Source organism: Mauremys mutica, chromosome 1, assembly GCF_020497125.1.
Source record: "Mauremys mutica isolate MM-2020 ecotype Southern chromosome 1, ASM2049712v1, whole genome shotgun sequence".
Classification (NCBI taxonomy): Eukaryota; Metazoa; Chordata; order Testudines; family Geoemydidae; genus Mauremys; species Mauremys mutica.
This window is the reverse complement of record NC_059072.1, coordinates 25,884,284-25,907,237: the sequence shown is the minus strand read 5'-3', so window position 1 is coordinate 25,907,237 and position 22,954 is coordinate 25,884,284. Positions and strand designations below refer to the sequence as shown.

General features: G+C 44.2%; 1 protein-coding gene across 1 annotated transcript in view; it reads left to right on the top strand.

Moving 5' to 3' along the window:
* The first annotated feature begins 7,890 nt into the window (after positions 1-7,890).
* NAPEPLD (N-acyl phosphatidylethanolamine phospholipase D) overlaps positions 7,891-22,954 on the top strand; it is a 53,317-nt gene continuing 38,253 nt past the window's right edge. The window contains exon 1 of the mRNA XM_045029820.1: positions 7,891-7,986. The gene's annotated coding sequence lies outside the window, so the exon portion shown is untranslated. The remainder of the gene's footprint in view (positions 7,987-22,954) is intronic.

The window sequence follows — 22,954 nt, the reverse complement described above, 5'->3', positions numbered from 1 at the left end:
CATTTACTATTATGGGAGTGCTATATTCAGGGTATATGTGTACATGATAGACTTATATGCAGTATTGTTGTAGACATGTTGGTCCCAGGATATTAGAGAGACAAGGTGGGTGAGGTAATATCTTAGATTGGACAAGAACAGCTAGGTGGACTCCCCTCTGGATATCAGTTGAGTTCCTTTTTCTTTTTGGACAGTGATCTAGGGGGCAGCTTTCACGGGTGTTGACAGAACTAGCAAGTCCAGTAGGTTCTTTAGGTTCATTGGAATCCATTTTTCTATCCATATCAAGGCCATGCGGTTCCAAATGATTATAACGCAGGTATCATATGGAGGTTTTTAATACAGGAGGGTGTTTCTTTGACCCTGTCCTTTTGAGTTTTTCATAGTCTCCCATCTCCTTTCACCGTGACATTTTTTATTACCACAACACCTTCCTAGTTTGTAGAGCTTACACCTATATTGAACATAGGATGACCAGATATGCCAATATTATCAGAACCATCCCAGTATTAGGGGCTTTGTCTTATATACACAACTATACCCCCCTCAACCTCCCAAGGAAAAAAAGTCCCAATTTTTCACACTTCCTATCTGGTCACTCTAATTGGACAGTCTCTTAAAATACATGGATATTGCACCATATAACAGTAAAAACACTCAAACACACATCAAATCTTCACAATTGAAAGGACACCCCCCCACACACAAATATTAAAAAAATGAAAGGAAAGGGGAATATTTGAAACCCCAAACAGGGCAATGGACTCTCCTGATGGATACCACATGTAAGGAGAAGGCATCATTACATACAAGGAAGTTACAAAAACATTGATCCTGTAGAACGTAGATTGAATCTTACGATAAAGGCTACATATTTTTGTGACAGTGAAATTGATAGGAGCAAAATCTAAATGATGTAAATGTGTGGATAAGAAACTAGGACCAATTAAGGAGAAAGGTCACATACATTTGAATGGAGGGTGCAGATTCAAATATCTTTAGTGACGTAGTTATGAAGGAGAAACAGAAAATGGAATGTAAAGGTATTTAAAGTAATTGAAAGCATGTTTTCAACTAAATATTGGAATTCCTGCAATGGTCCTAAATTATCAGAGAGCCTCTCAGAGCACATAAACTGGGGAGTCTCTTTTGGCCACAAGAGACTGAGTCCTCTCAATGTCCGCTGATTTCAATGTGAGCTGAGGCTTCACTGGTCCTCTTAGGATATGGCCCTGATTAGGGAACTTAATTACATAGGTCCCACTCCTACAATCAGATCTACACAGACATGACCTGGCACCTACCAGAAGCCCCAAATTTGTATTATATTTATTTTAATATTTGTGATTTAGTAGCACCCAGAAGACCAGCTCAGAGTGAGGCCCCATTGTGCTGGGCACTCTACAGATGCATACTGAAAGACAGTCCCTGCCTTGAAGAGCCTAGCACTTAAATAGACCAGACAAACAAAGAATCAGAGAGAAAACAGAGGCACAGAAATGTGAAGTGACTTGCCCTAGGTCACACAGTAGGTCAGTAGCAAAGCCAGTAAAAGGACCAGGACTCCTGACTCCCACTCTGGTGTCCTAGTCATTAGACCAAGGCATGGCTGACTTGGGCTTCAGTCTATATTATAAAACAGTTAAGATATTGTACTATTATAAAAATACTTATTTATTTTTTTCCATGTATTATGAACATTTAAAAAAATATATTAAGTAGTGATTTCAACCATGTGTAACCCCTTTAGTTCAGTCCTTTTATGCCCTTTCTGTAGTTTGGAATGAAACATCAATGCTTAGTTGATTTAAAGAATGTGAACAGAGACACAGAAAAGAAGACTACTGTAAAAGTAATTCAGAAAAGCATGACAAACAGGGATGTGTAATGATTTTGTGGTTTGAACAGATGACACTGTCTGGCAGAACCCTTTGTCTGAGGAATGGCAGTACCACATTACTTCGTGGGAATGTCTTTCACTGTATTAGTCTTCTATTTGTCTTGTTTTCAAAGGTCCCTGTGAATCTTATTTATAGGCTGAAGCTTTGAGAAAACTCAAACTGGCAAGTCATTTAGGCTGATAAGCATTTATGGGCAAAATGTGAAATTATACTGGCAATTTTCCCTTCAATAATTTCAGGATTTATGTGACTATTTCTATATTGGCCTATTTAGGTTTTATGCCATGCCCATCACTGTAGTATCTAAGGGCTCGGCTACACTGGAGAGCTGCAACGCTGGTGGTGGGTTTACACCGCTGCAACTTTCTCACCGTCCACACTTGCAAGGCACATACAGCACTGCATCTCCCTGGCTGCAGCGCTGGCTGTATTCCTGCTCTGCCTCAGGTATAACTATTGCAGCGCTGGTGATGCAGCGCTGCTCCACCAGTGTGGCCACCAAAAGCACTGTAATTGGCCTCCAGAATTTTCCCATAATGCTTTTAACTAAAGAACTCTCTTTGTTTTGTTATGATGCCTCTCTTTGTTTTGTTGTTAACTCGGGGCTCCCCGAGCTGCTTATCTAAAAAACAAACACAGCTCCTGTTTGCTGTGAATGAGGCAGGCAGGGGGATGAATGTCTACAGCCTAGTGTTTGCTTGAGGAGAGAAACAGCAGGGTGGGGGGGAGGGGGGAAAGGGAGTCTGTCGGAGCAGCTGCTTATCTGGTCTGAAGGCTATTTGCATTTAAGAGTGAATGAGGGGTCAGGGAAATGGTCAGAATTTGCAAGGCAGGGAGCTGACACAGTGTCGGCTCCAAAATCCCACTCTCTCTCTCTCTCCCCCACGCTCCCTGTCACACTCCACCCCACCCGCCTCTTTTGAAAAGCACGTTGCAGCCACTTGAATGCTGGGATGGCTGCCTATAATGCACCACTCCCAACAGCGCTGCAAATGCTGCAAATGTGGCCACACTGCAGCGCTGGTAGCTGTTAGTGTGGCCACACTCCAGCGCTTTCCCTACACAGCTGTACAAAGACAGCTGTAACTCCCAGCGCTGCACATCTGCAAGTGTAGCCAAGCCCTAAGTGTCTTGGTTCAAGAGACTCCGTTCTCACTATTTCAGTTCCCATTAAAATTCATGGAAGTCTTTACATTGATGTTAATAGGAGTTGGATTGGACCCTTAGTGCATTTCTCTAAATTTAATCTGGAATAAGAATGTCCCCACATGAAGTTATTCAGGAATAGTTATTCTGCTTTAAATTCACACTCTACCTTGTTCTGGAGAATAACTTTAATGTATAGACAAGCCCTTAACCGTAAAGGTGTTTTTTTTCTGCTCAGGGTGGAAGTTTATTGGCTGTCCACATGGAGAAATTTGCACTGCTGCTGCATGTGCTGCACTTGCTTTGTGGATGAAAAAGAGTTTTTCATACTCCAGAGCTTCTAATCCAGCATCTTTCACACACACACACACACACACACACACACACACACACACACACACACACACACTACATTCACATGAAAATAACGCAATATAAGCAAATGCATGAGAAATTGCATACATTTCAAAAGTGGACTGCAAACCTTATAGCTTTAAGATACAATCAAAAAAGACTGATACTTAATTTTCAGTTTGTTGATGACCCTTTAATTGTTGCTATATATGGATTTCATAGGTTGAAATGGAATTATTGTTGCTATTATCGCCAGACATCCAGTATGCTAGGTAGTGTGCAGACACAATCCCTGCTACAAAGACCTTACAATCTAAGAAAATTAATTCCTATAAAATAATGTAGATGCAATACAAATATAGCCTCATATGAAGCTATTTTTCTTTCTTTACAGTTTATGAAAGCAAATTGAAAAGAGCCATTCATGTTCTAGCATGTCCTAATTTAAATATATTTCTGCGGACATAACCAAAAAGTAGAAAAGCACATCTGAACTATGCAAGGTAGAATTTTAAAATGAAACCTAAGTAAATCTTTTTTTTGTACTGGTGGGTCTAAACTATTTCATTATACTGGGATTTATCCCAAAGGCATATTACCAGATTCCACTAAGCCATCAACCAGCCCAGAAATTTGAATGCTTGCTAGACACAGCGTTAAAGCTCATCACTTTATCCTCATCACTTGTCTTCTACTTAACAAAACAGCAGTGACTCGTATGTAAATATATTCTCAGACGTAGCTTGCAGCACAAGTCTTAAGAAAAATTAGATGCAAGTTTAAGTCAAGATATGTAGTTATCCAGCAAAAAGTGCAATAAAATGAAAGGAATACTTGTGCTGTAACAATAAAAACTGAAGATATAATAAGAGGGAGTATTTGCTTGTGAACAGGTATTTACCTATGTAACACTATTTTTCTAAAAGATTATTTCAGAAACTTTATAGTCTTAAAAGACTGAAAACAATGAATGTTCACTTAATCCCTTTAAACTAGGTAAATAATATCTGCAATTTACAGATGAGGAAACTGAGTCAAAGAGATTTTTACTCACCCAGTGTCACACAGGAATGCTATGGAAGGACTGGGATTAACACTTGGGAGTTCTATATACTTCCCTAGTCTTTATATTGCATTCATAAGCACCAAACCATGGAGCCGTCTCAGATACAGTGCCCAGACACCGATTTAAGAACCGAAAAGCCTGACATGTCCAGGAAAATACAGATGTATGTTAACCCTACCTAAAGTTCTTTTTTAAAAGGATGGGCCTGAACTAGAAATGAGCTCCTTTTCACATGTGTGGGTCCCCGCCACTCCCTCGGGGTGTGCTAGGGTGACCAGATGTCCCTATTTTACAGGGACAGTCTCAATTTTTGGGTCTTTTTCTTATATAGGCTCCTATTACCCCTCACCCTCTGTCCCGATTTTTCACACTTGCTGTCTGGTCACCCTAGGATGTGCACATGTGTGGGTCCCAGCTGCTCCCTGCCCCCCTCATTGAAGCAGGTGTGCAGGGTTAGTGCCCTGAGAACTGCAGGGCACCAGTGGACATGGGGCTGGCTGCAGACAGGGACGTGGGGCAGGGCTAGCTGGAGGCAGGGAGTGTGGCACGGGCTGGCTGTGGGCAAGTGATGCAGACAGGGGCTAGCTGGGGGCGGCTGTGGGCAGGGGCTGGCTGGAGCATGGGCAGGGGCTGGCTGTCCCAGGGGGCAGGGGCTGGCTGGGGCAGGGGCTTGGCAGAGGGTGGCTGCGGGCGGCTGTGCCAGGGGGTGACTGGGGGGGGCAGGAGCTGTGGCTGTGGCAGGGGCTGTGGGCGGGAGATGCAGGCAGAAGCCCCACGGCCAGAGGGCCAAGGAGCAGCAGCAGCAGCAACAGGGCCAGGAGGCAGCTCACATGGCTCCCGCAGCTCAGCGCAGCGCTCCTGGGCGGCCGGGAGGAGGAATTACACCCTTCCCAGCCAGAGCCCATCAAAGCTTCCCTTGGGGGGAAGCCAGTTAACAAGCGGTTCTAAAACCGCTTCTAAATTTAACAACTGGTTCGTGCGATCCGGTGTGAACTGGCTCCAGCTCACCCCTGCCTCGGTCTCTCTCGGAGGGAAGGACCTGCCGCCAAATTGCCGCCGAAGATTGCGGCTTTTTTCTTTTTTCTTTTTTTCCGCCGCTTAGGGCGGCCAAAACCCTGGAGAAGGTTCCCTGTGTAGGAATAAATGGTAAATTCTCAGAATGGAGAGGGGTAACTAGTGGTGTTCCCCAACAGTCAGTCTAGGACCAATCCTATTCAACTTATTCATAAATGATCTGGAGAAAGGGGTAAAAAGTGAGGTGGCAAAGTTTGCAGATTATACTAAATGGCTCAAGATAGTTAAGACCAAAGCAGACTGTGAAGAACTTCAAAAAGATCTCACAAAACTAAGTGATTGGGCAACAAAATGGCAAATGAAATTTAATGTGGATAAATGTAAAGTAATGCACACTGGGAAAAATAATCCCAACTATACATACAATATGATGGGGGCTAATTAGCTAAAATGAATCAGGAAAAAGATCTTGGAGTCATCGTGGATAGTTCTCCAAAGACGTCCACGCAGTGTGCAGCGGTGGTCAAAAAGCAAATAGGATGTTAGGGGATAGAGAATAAGATGGAGAGTATCTTATTGCCCTTATATAAATCGATGGTACACCCACATCTTGAATACTGCGTACAGATGTGGTCTCCTCATCTCAAAAAGGATATACTGGCATTGGAAAAGGTTCAGAGAAGGGCAACTAAAATGATTAGAGGTTTGGAACGGGTCCCATATGAGGAGAGATTAAAGAGGCTAGGACTTTTTAGCTTGAAAAAGAGGAGACTAAGGGGGGATATGATAGAGGTATATAAAATCATGAGTGATGTGGAGAAAGTAAATAAGGAAAAGTTATTTACTTGTTCCCATAATACAAGAACTAGGAGCCACCAAATGAAATTAATGGGCAGTAGGTTTAAAACAAATAAAAAGAAGTTCTTCACACAGCGCACAGTCAACTTGTGGAACTCTGTGCCTGAGGAGGTTTTGAAGGCTAGGACTATAACAGCGTTAAAAAGAGAACTGGATAAATTCATGGAGGTTAAGTCCATTAATGGCTATTGGCCAAGATGGGTAAGGAATGGGTGTCCCTAGCCTCTGTTTGTCAGAGGGTGGAGATGGATGGCAGGGGAGAGATCACTTGATCATTACCTGTTAAGTTCACTCCCTCTGGGGCACCTGGCACTGGCCACTGTCAGTAGACAGGATACTGGGCTAGATGGACCTTTGGTCAGACCCAGAACGGCCGTTCTTATGTTCCACTCCTCTCTGCCAGCCATCCCACTCCCCCTCCCCCACTTAACACAGCTCTCAGTGATTTCAGCCATTAGTAGGAGAGCATCAGTGCTGGTGCATCAGAACCGCTAGCCCAAAGTAGGTCTAATGCTTAGACCTAGGTATCAGTGATTTCAGCTCTTCAGTATGTAACAAGACTCCTAATAGAATCAAAATTAGCTCTTGCAAAGCATACCAGAGAACACAAACATGCATACCCAAACGTTCAAATCTGGGGATTGGCTCACAGACTAGAACTGCTATAAATACATTAACTGTAAACTAGAACAGCAGTCTCGATATTGGCAAATTATGATCAAATACAGAGGATTTTTCTTTAAATTTTGTAACTATCTAAAGAAGTTTCTTCCAAAATAAAAATAAAGTTCTTATCAGCAAGACATACTGCCCCACAGTAAAGCCAGAGATTTAATCCTGTGGGGGTGACAGGTTAATATCACCCCAGAGTGCAGCACTGAATCAAAACAGCACTGGTCAGCCAAAAAGAACAGAAAAATGCTGAAGACCGCACCCAGTAAATGCACTAAAGATTTAAATTCCCTTTGGCTAAACTACTGTTTATTAATTTTGTACTTTGGATAATCTAAGCACTATACCCAGATGTACAGACATGCGTTCCTTAACCTGTGTATTATATAATTTTAACATTACTTTATAAAAATTTTTAATCTCTTTGTATCTTTGCTTTTTATATGGTCACCATGATGGATGTTTACTTACAACCCAGGATATGAGAGAGACAAGGTGGATGAGATAATATATTTTATTGGATCAACTGTCATTGGTGAAAGAGGCTTTTTCACCAACAGAAGTTGCTCCAGTAAAAGATACTACCTCACCCACCGTGTCTCTCTCATATCATAGGACCAATACAGTTACAATAACACAGCAATCTGCTATATATTATTAAAGCAATGTGTGATACAGCATGGCCAGAGGGCAGCAGGAGAGTGATAGATGGGAGATATGTAAGCTCCAGGATGATGAAAGCCTTATTCCCTGTAGAGGGAAGAGAGGCTACTACAGTTTAATTAGACCACCTGAAGCCAATTAAGCCAATTAGAGCACCTGAAGCCAGTCACCTGATAAACGCCCCCCTGCTTCAATCAGACAGTTGGAAGAGTTGAAGCAAAGTGGTTTGGTGTTGGAGCAGAGAGCAGTTTGGAAGGATGCAGAGGAGAGTTTGGAAAAGTGCTGTGGCGGGCCAGAAGACCAAGACCCTAGGTAAAGGGAAACCTGGCTTGTACAGAGCTGAGGGACTCCACAGACACAAAGCGTTGGGAGAAACCTTGCCCAAGCAGAGAGAGGGCAGGAAGCCCCACAAGCTGAAGGGCCGGAGAGGGAAGTAGCCCAGGGGAAGGAATCACAGGTTCAAGTGGTTTGCTCCTATCCCTAGGGCCCCTGGGCTAGGACCTGGAGTAGAGGGTGGGCCCAGGTCCCTCCCTCTCCAACCCCTTTCTCTGGGATACTAGTGGGACAGTTAATACCCCCAGATCAGGGGTGAGAAATGGCACACTGAACATCCCCACAAGAAGAGAAAGTGCGGGACCAATCATAGTAGTGCTGGTAATTTGCCACAAATGATATAAATAATAAATAAATATAATGGAGATAGTATCAGAGGGGTAGCCGTGTTAGTCTGATCTGTAAAAGCAGCAAAGAACCTGTGGCACCTTATAGACTAACAGATGTATTGGAGCATGAGCTTTCGTGGGTGAATACCCACTTCGCCAGATGCATATTCTATCTCCTAGAACTGGAGGGGACCTTAAAAAGGTCATCAAGTCCATCCCCCTGCCTTCACTAGCAGTACCAAGTACTGATTTTGCCCCAGATTCTTAAGTGGCCCCCTTGAGGACTGAATTTACAACCCAGGATTTAGCAGGTGAATGCTCAAACCACTGAGCCATCCCACCTACATTGTACTTAATAAGTATGGTGAAATACCTCTACCTGAATTGCCTTGAACTGAGCAAAGCAAGCAATGTTCAAATGAGTCTAAAAAACACAGGTTGAACAAATGAGAGTTTCTTGCAGAAGAGTTGTATGTGAATAAAGTGGTCTACTGAATGTATAAATCATTTATGCTTTATGGAAATTGTGTTGTATAACTTTACATTTCTTTGCACAGCTGTTCATTAGCCTCCAGTTAATTCAATTTTCTATTTATAGGTTGTCCTCCAGATAATTAAATTGCAAATAGTTTTTCTTTCCCATGGTTAATCACAGGGCAGCAACTGCATAGGCTTATAGGCCATTGACACTGATCCATTGTACTCTTGTGTTATAAGAAAGTCTGGTTAAGTAAAAGATGAAGACTGTTGACTCAGCCTATAATGCCATTTCTGTTACTCATTAACAGAGCTTTCTCTTTTGAAGTTGGTGATTAGGAATTTCCTTTAGGGAGTATTAAACTGCACTGTCTTCACCCTCCTTTTTTTTTCTCATGGATATTAGCAAGCCACATAATAAAAAGAGACCTGTCATATTAAGCACCAAACAACTCAGTACCTGAGATGCTAGGGCTTTAATCAGGCTTATAAATAGAAGTAGTTCCTTTCCTAAGAAAAAAAGAGGGAAATGAAAAGACTCATGTTGATGCAGTAGCTGAATAAGAAATCACCATGAGGAAATTCATATGTTTCATAAAAACAAATAGATTTCCCCATGGTATTTTCAGGGCTTGCTGTAAAACAATCCCTGTAAAATGAGCTTTCTTCAAGGGGGTGTCCTTGTAAAGTGCTCTTTTCTATCTGGAGTAACATTTTGGTGCATAATTCTGTGTGGTTATTCTAATTTTGAGAGTTGATGTCGATCCTTCCAAGCACATGCAAAGCAGCATTTTTAGGAGCCGATCACTAATCCCTTTACAGGAACGTTTCCCTCCAGAAAAGAAACACATTGTCCCTAGTAGTATCTCCAATCAAGTTACTCATGATTTACACTAATATGAGATCAGAATTTGGACCACAGTCTTCCTCAAGACAGACATTATTCTTTTTTTCCTCTGTTCAGCCAGTAAAGGATGCTCAACAGCAGTGCAGTCAGCATCCTTTCCTGAAAGATTCTATAATGAAGACAGGACTTCCCTTGGATGTAAAGGCTGTTAATGCCAGTTATAACAACCTCCCAGTTGAGTAAATGTATAGTACAGTACTAGTCCTATATCCAGACAAACAAGACATTTCGGCAAGGTCTTGTCGCTTCTCTTAAAATCTTATCTCTCTATCCCATTTCTTAAGCTCTGCATTCTCAGTCTCAGAGCCCAATCTCCATTTCTCCTCATTTGCCTTTCGGTGGATTGTTGAAGTGTGAACTGCAGCCAACAGGGTTTGCAGGGCCGCCCAGATTGGGGAGCAAGTGGGGCAATTTGCCCCAGGCCCCGGGCTCCGCAGGGGCCCCCACGAGAACAGCCAAGGCTCCCTTCCCAGCCCGACCCCGCCTCTGCCCTCTCCCAGAGCCTCAGGGGCATGCAGGGGCATCCCTGAAGAGCTGCAGAGTGGCTCCAGCGGGGCTCTTGAGCTCCTCCCCGTTCAGAGCCATGTGCTAAGGGGGCGGGGCTGCGAGCTCCATGCTGAGCGGAGGGAGTTCAGGCCCCACTAGAGCTCGTAGCCCCGCCCCCTTACCACGTGGCTCTGAGCGGGGAGGAGCTCAGGAGCCCCGCCAGAGCCACACTGCACTGCTGTTCAGGGACACTCCTGGATGCAGTGCACTGAAGCTCTGGGTGAGGGGGGCACTGTGGGCAAGGGGCCGGGGACAGGGGGGTTGGATAAGGGGCAGGGAGTCCTGGGGACAATCAGGGGACAGGGAGGGGGCAGAGGTTGGGGGGCGGGGGCAGAGGACAGGGAATGGGAGGGGGTTGGATTGTGGGCATTCTGGGGGTCTGTCAGGACTCAGCGGGGGCTGGTGGATAGGGGTCAGGGAAGTCAGGGGACAGGGAGCAGGGGTGGGGTCCCAGGGTGGTGGTTTGGGGGGGTCTCTGGGGGACGGTGAGGGAACTAGGATCAGGATGGGTCGGGGATTCTGAGGGGGGCGGGCAGTCAAGGGGCAGGAAGTGGGTGGGGATCGGATGGGGGCAGGGCCAGGCTGTTTGGGAGGCACAGCCTTCCCTACCCTAAAGCTCATTCAGCAGTTTGAGGCTTGCAGAAGAGCCAAGCTGTTAGCTTTTCCATTAGGGCTACCATCCCTTTCACTTCTCAAATGCCAAATTATAGTGTATATTTAATTTCAGTGCCATAGGGAGATTCAGGTCAGGGGCGGGTAGCTTCATTTAAAATTAGCCACTGGGGGAGGGATCACATGAGACGAGCAATATTCTACACCACCTACCTCCTTCCCAACCCTACCAAGGGAGACCCCCCTCCTCTGCATTTCCTGAGGCTTCAGAGGGGTTAATTCAGTGGTTCTCAAACTTTTGTACTGGCCACCCCTTTCACATAGCAAACCTCTGAGTGTGACCCCCCCCTTATAAATTGAAAACACTTTTTTATATATTTAACACTATTATAAATGCTGGAGGCAAAGCGGGGTTTGAGGTGGAGGCTGACAGCTCACGACCCCCAGTAATAACCTCGTGACCCCCTGAGGGGTCCCGACCCCCAGTTTGAGAACCCCTGGGTTAATTTAATTTTAGCACCCTGTGTCCATTCACATGAATGTGCTATTTTGAGCATTTCAGTTTTCACAACATAGGCTCATCCCAGATTCTGGACAAGCTCAAATGCTCAGTTCGTGGAGTATGTACATAAGCTATACTAAAGACAAACCCACAGTAACCGCCTCCAGTTTGTGAGGGACCCCATGGAGCCAGTCCCTAGGAAACAGATAAATGCATGGAGGTTAAGTCCATTAATGACTATTAGCCAGGATTGTCGGTAGACAGGATACTGGGCTGGATGGACCTTTGGTTTGACCCAGCATGGCTGTTCTTATGTTCTAAGCTAAATTAACCCAAAGTTATGGAGACAGATATGAGTCAAGGAAGCCAGCAGAGTATCAGAAACCTGGAAAAATCTCTGACTGGATGGGCTCAGGCATTTGGTCACAAGCTGAGGTGGTCCAAAAGTTTTGGATTTTTTTTAAGCAGAATTTTTTTATTGTTTCTTTAAATAATCAAACACAGCAAGCAGCAAATATTTGGCCCCACACTTCTGAAACCCCAAACCATATTCAGGTTTTGGCAGACTAATTTCAGCTTTTCAATTAAAAAACCCACAACAAATTTTGAAGGAAAGCAGACATTGTCCGTGATTTTTTTCTGCTTTTTAAAAACCCCTAGTTTTCGATCCAAAAAAAGTTTTGATGGAAAATATTTGTCCAACTCTTTTAATGAGCTTTAGTGCCTTTTAGCACTAGCTGATGCTGAGAACTTGTGATACTTTGTAAAGAAGTTTTCTCAAAACTGGGTTTGTGCTGAGATGCGGAAGGTTTATTTTTCCCAAGGCCGCCCGTGGGGGGGAGCAAGTGGGGCAATTTGCCCCGGGCCCCGCAGGGGCCCACATGAGAATATAGTATTGTATAGTATTGCAATTTTTTTTATGGAAGGGGCCCCCAAAATTGCTTAGCCCCAGGCCCCCTGAATCCTCTGGGCAGCCCTGGGCTTTTGTTAATAATGTTACCCTTTTTTGATCCAAGTGGTTAGCCAATACTTAGCTATAGCAGTCCTGGTAGTCTACTTATAACATTAGTTGTATCCTATAGGTAATAGATGATGTGATGGGATTTACAGCCCCCACAATAGGATTAAAAGGAATCATCATCATAGTCATGTTCCTATTATGCCTCTGGCATTTAGGGCAGTGACGAGGCTCCTCCACTCCTGTCTGTTTCTGGCAAGTCTTTCAATGGTTCCCCAGCTGTGCCCCAGGTTTTTCAGCTCGGCTTCCACAGCTCTTCGCCATGTTATTTTCGGGCAGTCTCATTTTCGCTTGCCTTCAGGTGTCCATCTTATTGCTACTCTGCTGATGGAATCAGTTTCCATCCGAAGCACATGACCAGTCCATCTCCAGTGCCTCCTGGCAATGATGGTGCTCAGATCCTCTTGGCTGCACTGTGTCAACAGATCTTGGTTTGAGATAGTTCTGGGCCAAAAGATACAGGGGATTTTTCTGAGGCAGGTTGTATGGAATGAAGACAGTTTGGACATGTCATACTTTCTCAGTATTCTGCACTATAAAGTACTCAACTCTGATAAATCTTGAGTTTGGTTTTGGTGGTGTATTTTGATGATTTCCAGACTGTATTTAAGCTCCTGAAGGTGTTCCTGGCTTTATTGATTTTGTTCTGGATGTCCTGGCTTGTTCCAGCATCCTGGCTGATGGTGCTGCCCAAGTATGTGAATGTTTCTACATTGGTGAGAACATAATCCTCTATCTGCACTGGTGATGGTGAGGCAATATTAAAGGTCATGATAGCTGTCTTATTGTGGTTGATTTTCAATCCAATTTGCTGGCTGAATTCGTTGAGTCGAGTTGTTTTTTCTTGTATATGGTGTTGGGTATATGATAGGAGAGTGACATCATCTGCAAAGTTCAGGTCTTCAAGGGATGAGAAGAGTGTTCATTTAATACCTCTTGGCATGTCTTCTGTTGTACGCCACATTGCCCAGTCAATGGCAATGTTGAAGAGGACTGCAGACATGACACACCCCTGACATAGTCCTGTTTTGACTTCAAAACTGAGCTCATTGTGATCAACACTGCATGTAAAGTTGAAATAGAAGCTTTTGATGATGTTGATTATACAGAAAGGAATTCCATATGCCCACAGAACGTGCCATAGGCTGGTCCTGTGAAAACCTTTCAAAGTCTATAAAATTCATGTAGAGTTGCCGTTGCCATTCTAAGCACTGTTCTATTATGTTTCGTAGAGTGAAGATCTGGTCTGTGCATCCATGTCCTTTCTAAAAACCAGCTTGCTCTTTTCTGAGAACGCTATCAACTGCCTCTGATGTACACTGGACTATGATCTTACACAATACTTTGCTTGGCACAGATAAAAGTGTGATGCCACGCCAGTTATTACAATCACTGAGAGTTCCTTTCTATGGTATCTTCACTATAACCCCATTGGTCCACTCATCTAGCACTTTTCCCCTTTACCAAACTGATGTAAACGGAGGGGCCAGGATAGATGCTGCTAATTTAGGATTTACCTTGAACAATTCTGCATTCAAGTTACTCTAGCCAGGAGCTTTCCCATTTTTTAAGGATTTGATGGCTTGAATGATCTCTTCCTTAGTTGGGGTGTCTGTGTTGATATCAAGATCTTCTGACTCCTAGATGTTTGCTTCCTCTTTAGGTGGTTCCCTGGTCAGCAATTCTTTTAAATGCTCTATCCAGTGCATTTCTTGTTCTTTTTCAGTTGTTAGTAGGTGTCCTTGTTTGTTCTTGATGAGTGTTTGTTGTTGTCTGCCGTTAACCACTGATAAGCCACGTGATTTTGTAGAGAGTCCCTTGTTCACCGCAAGCAGCTGCATCCTCTGCTTGTGTTGCCAGATTATCAATATAATGCCGTTTGTCCGCTCTCACAAGGCATTTGACCTCTCGGTGTGCCTTGCTATACTGCTCATGGTATTTGTCCTTTAGCTTCTGGAATTCTGTGTCTAAAACTTTTTTCTTCCGGGCTCATCTGGTTTCTATGGTGTTTCACGTGCTGTGTGTAACCCACTCCTTCCTTCTCTTCTACCTGTAGCCTAGACAGACTTCATTGCTCTGTTTATAAATTGCTGTTATTTTGTTCCACTTCTTGTTGATCTCCTCATCTGCATTCCCCTCCTCTTCATCCAGGTCTGCAAGTGCATGAAACCTGTTATTTAACTGCAGAATGAAGGCTTTCTGTTTCAAGGGACTTTAGCTTGTCAATATCATACGGTCTATGTCCCTTGTTTGGTGGACCCACACTTCCCAGTTTTAGCTTGATGGAGGCTGTCATAAGGTGGTGGTTGCTGCGAACATCTGCACCCCTTCTGACTTTCACATCTGTCAGTGAAAGTCGCCATTGACCATATCATGATCAATGGCAAATCTGGTTCTTATCTCTGCCATTTGGAGAACACCATGTCAGCCTGTGAATTTCACGGTGTTCAAATAGGGTTCCGCCAATGATTAGGTCATTCACATTACAGAAATCAACAAACCTTTCTCCATTTTCATTCATAGTGCCACACCCATGTCTTCCCATTGCTCTGTTGTTGTGTGTTATCCTTACCAACCTTGGCATTCAGGTCTCCCATGATGACAGTTAGGTCGTGGAGTGGTACTCTCTCTAACCCTGCCTGTAGTGTAAGGTAGAATTTGTCCTTTACTTCATCACTGTCTTATCAGAGTATAGCACTGAATCAGGGTGATATTATTATGTTTCCCCTTCAGTCTGGCTCTCATAAATCTCCTTCTGATGGATTATCACCGGCCGAGAGACTGCAAAGACTCAGAAAGAGGCCATGTAGAAGCAAAGACGACATGCTGCATGAAGTAATGCAGCAGTCACTTAACGAGAATCTAAAAGTGCAGGAGTGGAGGGAGAGTAAAAGGAGGATCCACCAGCAGAATTCAGATCGCCGGCAGAAAAGCGCAGAGCTCTGGCAGCAAAGCACGGATCGGCTGATAAGCATCATGGAGTGCCAAGCGGAGTCAATCCAGGTGCTCATAGGCATGCAGGTGGAGCACTACCAAGCCCCCCCCCGCCCCCCGCAGCCCTTGTCCCAAAACTCTTTTTCCCTTGTGCCCCCATGTCGCCTCCAACCCACTTTCCTCAACATCTGGGTACTTATCGCAACCAGGTGCCTTCAACACCTGTAGCTTCACCACTCAGCCCTGAAAACTACAACCCTTACCCACTGCACTCAACCCCCATCACCATGCAGTATAGCCATCCTGAAGTGCAGCACTCATTGCACAGCACTCCAGACAGGAAGGCTGAGTATAACAGGACATATGCAAATCTGTGATTGTACCGTCCCCACCTCACCTCCTTGCCCTTTCTGCAGGGGCAGCTCTAGGCATTTTGCCTCCCCAAGCACGGCAGGCAGGCTGCTTTCGGACCCTCCGCAGGCAAGCCGCTGAAGGCAGCCTGCCTGCCGCCCTCGCGGCACCAGCAGAGCGCCCCCCGCGGTTTGCCGCCCCAAGCACGCACTTGGCGTGCTGGGGCCTGGAGCCGCCCTTGCCTTTCTGTTTCCCAAGCAGTTGTGTTTCTTTTCAATAAATGGATTTTTTTGGCTTTGAAAACATTCTTTATTAGTGCATAAAGTAAAAAATACCTTAGCCCAGGAGAACAACAGGCACTGCAAGTCAGCGTAGCAAACACAGATTCCTACTAACATTAGAACCACTGCACTTCACTCCTGTGCAGGGCATCAGACATTACTGGTGGCTTTCAGCCTCAAACTGCTCCCTCAAAACATGCCTAATCCTTGCAGCCCCGCACTGGGCCCCTCTAATAGCCCTGCTCTCTGGCTGCTCAAATTCAGCCTCCAGCTGTTGAACCTCCAAGGTCCATGTCTGGGGGAATCTTTCACCCTTCCCTTCACAAATGTTATGGAGGGTACAGCACACAGATATAACTGCAGCGATGCTGTCTTCAGCCAGGTCCAGCTTCCCATACAGAGAGCGCCAGTGGCCAGAATGGGAAGAGGTGCTCTGTGGGATAGCTGCCCATAATTCACCACTCCCAATGCCGTTATAAGTGCCGCAAATTGTGGCCATGCCGGTGCGCTTGCAGCTGTCAGTGTGGACAGACTGCAGCGCTTTCCCTACTGCACTCTCCGAAGGCTGGTTTAACTCAAAGCGCTCTACATCTGCAAGGGTAGCCATGCTCCTACTTTGCCTTTTTTTTGTATCTGATAAGCTACAATGTGTGCCAAACAAATGGAGAGGGTTAGGAATCCATGTAATCCATTAAGTAGGTTCAGCAAATTCAGATTATTGGTTCCTACTTTCTGACTGACTTCAGTTACCACACAGACAATGATTGCAGTGCTGCATGTGATTATATTAACCCATATATGGCTATCAATCACACTGATAGTCTGTTTATCTTGACATGGCTACCCTTTACATTATGTAATGTATTTATTTTATTTTGCAACATTTTGTGCCAGTCAGGGATAATAATTAAACCAGAACACTTTTAGAACTTCCTGCCAGATGTATGCTATGCCAAATCTCAGCTTTGCTTTGTGACTTTCCCACAATTTTCTGCAAGAATATGCCATTGTTTCCGTTCTTGGCTTTCTACCAGTCACACCATTTATACCTCGTCTTTTGTTTTTCAATTACAATTTGAGCCCTAGAGGCAAGTATTTACTATAATTGTAGATGTATAATCACCGAGGGTTTATTAATCACCTCTAAACTCCCACGAGTTTTATAAACTGTTCTTTTCAATTATATTACAAGGATTATAGCAGTCCCTGACTGAATGAAGAAAATAATACTTGGCACTTGCATCCAGTTTTTTTGTCTATAGTTCTCTAAGGCCCTGATCCTTTGCTGAAAATTGTACGGGTAGATCCCATCTACATAAAACCCCACTCATGTCAAGGGAGAGCTGCATGGATGAAGATGTCCTCCCACACAGTTTGTAGTGCTGGCTCAGGGGCCTACGTGATTTACACCCGCAGGTAGGAATTCTTATCCACATTTTACACACAAGGATAGTGAGACATAGGGCTTGATCCAAATCCCACAGAAGTCAATGAAGAAAAAAACCCCTCCTGTTTACTTCAATGGTTTTGGCTCAGGCCTCTAGAGAGACTAAGTGACGTGCACAAGGTGAGGGTGGGCAGAGTCAGAAATGGAATAAAGTTTTCTGTCTCTGAGTCAGCTGTTTAATACACTGGATCACAGTGCCCTGTAAAGTAAATTAGAGTATTACAATTCATTCCATTTTCAAGTATGTGATTGTTTTGGTAGAAACAGCAGCCTGGGCTCATCCCTACCATCTGCTTTCAGTTCCTGCACTCATACCGTGAGTGTCAATGGTGAAAGTCCTGCAACTATGCTAACTTCCTCCACTATTAAATTAGATTTTAAGGTCAGAATAGACAACTATGATAATCTAGTCCAGGGGTTCTCAAACTTCATTGCACCCCTTCTGACAACAAAAATTACTACCAGACACCAGGAGTGGGGACCCAAGCCCTAGTGCACCCAAGCCCCGCCACCCCGCGATGGGGCAAAGCCAAAGCCCCACCTCCCCAGGCCAGAGGGCCAAAGCCGAAGCCCAAAGGCTTCAGCCCCAGGCAGGGGGCCTGTAACCTGAGCCCTGCCACCCAGGGCTGAAGCCCTCGGGCTTGGGCTTTGGCCCTGGGCTCCAGCAAGTCTAAGCCAGTCCTGGAGACCCCATTAAAACAGTGTCATGACCCACTTTGGGGTGCTGACCCCAGATTAAGAACCACTGATCTAGTCTGACCTCCTGCATAACACAGGCTGATACTTCCTGTATCAAGCCCATAACTTCTGGCTGACCTAGAGCATATCTTTTAGAAAGAGACACCCAATCTTATTTTAAGAGTCCAAGTGATGGAAAATCCCCTTCATCCTTGCTAAATTGCACACTCTGTGCAAGGGCCGGGGACAGCTGCAGACCCTGCATTTGATGGTGAACAAGGGCTGCTCTTTCTGCTTCCCAAGAGTGCATGTTGTCCAACAGGGCAGGGAGGGTTGGACAGGTAGATTCAGGACCCTTCACCTGCCTCCCCCGCAGACTCATGGTGGTCCAGATGCATCTAGAGAGAGCAGGCTGCCCCACCCTAAAGGATGATGCAAGCAATCTGCATACTGCAGACCTCAGCAAGGGATTATTGATGAGGCACCCGAGGCACCTAGTCTCTTCCTGAGCACCCTTAGAAGAGGAGATCGTGTGTTGCCCCAAATGTGTGATGGTGACTAAATGTATTTTATCCTCTTACGGCAAGAACTGTCTCTTTTTCAGTATTTTAAAAAACGTCATGAATATCTATAACAATTCACATGTAAAAATACTGTAATAACATTCTTGGTGTGTCCTCACACCCTGAACTCTTCTAACTTCTCGTACTTCTGCTGTATATCTGCAAAATGCCTATTGCTACCTTCACAACATTTCCCAGATATGCTTCAGCTCCACTTCTGCTGAAACCCTCATCCATGATCTCATCCCTCACCTTACCTACTGCACTCTCCTCTTTATAGCTTCTCCAATCCCAGTTCTGCAGACTCCAATTTATACACAATCCTACTGCTTGCCTTCCCATGTGTACAGAGATGTAACCAAAATACCCCATCCTTAAAAGTGCCATACGAAGAAGGAAAACTGGGGTTTGTGCCCTTTTGTCCTCTTTATGTTGTATAAACAGTCTAAGGGGTTTATTTTTTTTCCTGCTTGTTTTTACATTTGAAATTCAGGTCTTGTTTTCCCCAGAATCAGTTGTGATGACTTGAGAGGTAGCAAGATGATGGTGTCTCAGGTAAAGAGAAAATGAAACATAATTGAAGATGGAAGTTATTTTTATTTGGATTATGTTGTTTTTGTCAACACATTTAACTTAAACAGCTGAATAACACTTGTGCAAATAGGAACTTCGTTTGCTTGTTTTTTTTTAAATTCAACTCCCCACTTCCTTCAATTAAACTCTGAGAATGCTCATAATCTACATTTCTGTGCCTTCAATAAGTTCTCCAGCAAAACTAAAGGAAACCACACTTGAAATTCCTGATATTTCCAAGATGAAACACAGTTTTTATTATTATTTATTTTATTTTAAAGAACACCCTCTATTACTTGTACACATCAGGAAGAACCAAAAATGGCACAAACTTGTTTGCAGGTCACTGGCTCTCCATTCACTTCAGAATCCAGTTTAAAATTGCCTTCCTGGTTTCTAAAAGCTCCCAGATTACTTCATAAACCTTGTGAACCAGAATCTGGTACCAAATCTCTACACCACATTCTGCTCCCTTAATTTATACTGCACTGAATTCTTCTCTATGAATGCAATCTGACTTTTAGTGTAATTGCGCCTTTAAAGCTCCATCTGTCTGGAAACCTTCCTGCAATTTCTCTGTTTTATTTAAATTTTTCTCCCTTGCCTATCCTTCTTAATTACTCTTGCCTGCTGCTATTATCTTTTCTTATTTAACTTAGTCATTTCATTATCTAACTCCTGCGAAGCATTTTGGGATACACTTTGTATTTACCTTGACATTAAACTGTATTAAGGTTTCTTCATACATTTCAAATAAGTGTGGGGTTCTTCTCTACTTTTTCTGAAATGTCATTACCCTGAAAGGCTCAGTTAAGATGCAGCATCTTTTTTTCAGTGATGAACTTTCTTTCTTTCTTTCTTTTCTTTCACTTACTCAATATCCCAGCTGTGTTGACTGAGCTCCTTGGGTCAAATTCATCCCTGGAGTTACTTTATTGTAGTCAATACAATTACACCATGGATTAATTTGACCCAAGGAGCTCAGAGAATTGCCCAAGGTCATGCAGCATGTCAGTAGCTCAGACAGGATTAAAATAGAGAAGCCTCCAGATTTCCCAATGTAAATTAGCCTCTTTTGATATAACTGAACCAGAAAAATTTTAGTTTGTAGGGTTGGGACAGAGGGAGAGGTGAAGAATGGTTCTTGATTCACCTGAATATTTACACATAGTGAGCTCAGTCATATTTTCCCTAAGACTATCAAGCACCCTATTTCTTTTTCACAATGGCTCCTTTACAGTAAGTTTTCAGTGACTAATTTTTCCTACTTTTTAATTTAGCAACATGCCGTTTACTACAATCCAAAAGCTATAGTATTAAAAAAACATGAAAATTAGCACTTAATCCTGCCTACAGTAGCTGATCTTTTTTATATGTGCCAGTATGTACCCACCTATCATAAAGCAAGACCAAGTCCATGGAGTATTATTATTGATTTTACATGGTGCTTTATAAGCATATAAAACAAAGAACCTCATTCTATTCACACTTCCACTGGTTTTACGTTGTTGGTGTAATTCTATTGACTTCAAGGATATTACCCTTGATTTACATTGATATAAGAATGTAGCGAGGTAATCACCCTGTTCCAGCCCCAGAAGGGTGAAAGCAGCCCTGGAGAGGGCTGCAGCAGAGTAAGAGGGATTAAGAACAGCTGGGGAAGCTGAGTGGGTAGCTGACTACAGCTGTGGCTGGTTTAATGTGGGCCCAGCTGGCCCTTATAAGAGGGCTGTGGGATAGAAACCAAAAAGACAGTCTCTCTCTAACTGTTGAGAGGGATGGACCTGGCTTCTAGGAACTGAGTAGGGTACCTAAAGTGGAGCAGGGCTGGGGAAAGGCCAGAGGAGATGGGGAGCTCTGGCCTGGAAAACCCCTAGGCTGCAGGCCTTGTTAAAGGCCAAAAAGGGTACTGGGGTTGCAGAGGGGCAGCCCAAGGGTGGGCAGAGACAGCAGGTCCAAACCCTCCTTGCCAATGATGAATGGCAATTATACTGCAGTCTGCCCCACTGAATGGGGGCTAGATAGTGACTGGCAGTAGCCCGAGACTGAGGTGGCTGGTCAACTGGGGAAAAAAAATAATTTAAGGGTGTGCCTATGCTGCACAGTTAACCCAAGTGATTGGCACCGAGCACCTGGCTTAGCTTCACCTGAGTGTGAGCATCCCCACTGCAGAGACCTGAATTACAGGGTCCTCATGCTTTCTGTATTCATGCAGTGTATGTGTGGGGGCATACACTACATTTTTGTGCTGAGATGCTTTTGGATTCTTCTTCTGCACTTGGCACATTTGACTAGGAAAAACTGGTCTGTCCTTAAGGGTAAATTGTGGGAAGTCATTGGTGGGCTATCAGCATACTAGTGATTTTTTTCTTTTGCCTGTGTCCTCACTGCAAAGTGGACAGGTTGCATCCTGAGTGAAAGTGGAGCCAGATTTCTAACCTACACCCACAGATGGGTAAGCAACACTGGTCAGGTTAACTGTGCAGTGAAGACATATGGAGTCAAAGAGAAGACTTCACACCTAGGATCTGTAACAAAGGCCTTTGAGCAAAATGGAAATGAGGCTTAGGCTCATACAGAGAGTGGCTCTTTGAGAAAGGAGAGTTTCCCTGAAAGGGGGGAAACAGACTAGAGAACTCTCTAGAAGACAAACTCTTTAGTTCAGGCTGGGTCCCAAGGGTTCCTGTACTTGCTAAAATCTGACTCTGTTCTGTTCCTGCAACTCAAGGGGAAAGCCCATCTAACTTAGCTTGTAGTGACGCATAAGAACAAATGACTCCAAACAGGTATATGGGCTGTTTTGTTTTAAAATCATTTTCTCTAATGCTCAGTTCCATTTGCTAAATAAAGCCACCTGTTTTAAGGAGATTCTGACTAGTACTATACAGAGACACAGTCCTGAAAGGAAGAAAGGTGTCCAGTCGGATTGGCATGGTAATACATGGTGGACATGGACAGTGTGTTATACCCAGTTCCTGGTCTAAAAGAGGGAATTGCAAAAATCCACCCCAAGATAGGTAGACACCAGAAGGCCTACCAATTGAGGGGGGGTGTCTCTCAGAGAGACTAGAAAGGGGACAGAGGTGCAATCAGCCCCATAACTGTGACAGGTCTGATCCTGAAAACAATTACAAACATGATTAACTTTAGACAGGTGAGTTATCCACTTCTATAACAAACCCTTAGCCTATGTCTGAGTTATGAAAGTCCTCAAATTGTGGTTTGAAGACCTCAAGCTGCAGAGAATCCTCCAGCAAGTGACCCGTGCCCCACGCTGCAGAGGAAGGCGAAAAACCTCCAGGGCCTCTGCCAATAAGAACATAAGAACATAAGAAAGGCCGTACCGGGTCAGACCAAAGGTCCATCTAGCCCAGTATCTGTCTACCGACAGTGGCCAATGCCAGGTGCCCCTGAGGGAGTGAACCTAAAAGGCAACGATCAAGTGATCTCTCTCCTGCCATCCATCTCCATCCTCTGACGAACAGAGGCTAGGGACACCATTCTTACCCATCTTGACTAATAGCCATTTATGGACTTAGCCACCATGAATTTATCCAGTCCCCTTTTAAACATTGTTATAGTCCTAGCCTTCACAACCTCCTCAGGTAAGGAGTTCCACAAGTTGACTGTGCGCTGCGTGAAGAAGAACTTCCTTTTATTTGTTTTAAACCTGCTGCCTATTAATTTCATTTGGTGACCCCTAGTTCTTGTATTATGGGAATAAGTAAA